Here is a 438-nt window from a genome sequence, read left to right as displayed (position 1 = left end):
TGTGTGTGTGTGTGTGTGTGTGTGTGTGTGTGTGTGTGTGTGTGTATGTGTTCGAGTGTGTGTGTATATATATGATAGTGACGATGATGATGAAGATAATGATGAAGATAATGATGATGGTGGTGGTGGTGGTAGTGATAAAAGTTATTTATACGGATATCCACACGCGTATGCACACTTACATAAGAATCGTAGAAATTTCGAGAGATATCACTTGATTTTAGCAGTGAAACGTGATATAGATAGAGTTTTAAGTAATAGCATATAGAGTATATGCAAGTATGTGTATGTTAAGATCATCAGAAGCTTAGGTGGTTCAATGGCTCTGAGAGCGAAACCGCCCTTAGACGAGTACTCCTATTAGGTTCAACTACTACAATCAGAATGAAGAAAGAACTTAGATTAAACACAACCGAGTAACTTCACCCTCTAAATCTC

The sequence above is a fragment of the Octopus bimaculoides genome, chromosome 1 (assembly GCF_001194135.2).
Source record: "Octopus bimaculoides isolate UCB-OBI-ISO-001 chromosome 1, ASM119413v2, whole genome shotgun sequence".
Lineage (NCBI taxonomy): Eukaryota > Metazoa > Mollusca > Cephalopoda > Octopoda > Octopodidae > Octopus > Octopus bimaculoides.
The sequence above is the reverse complement of the archived record's forward strand: the minus strand, read 5'-3'. Positions refer to the sequence as shown.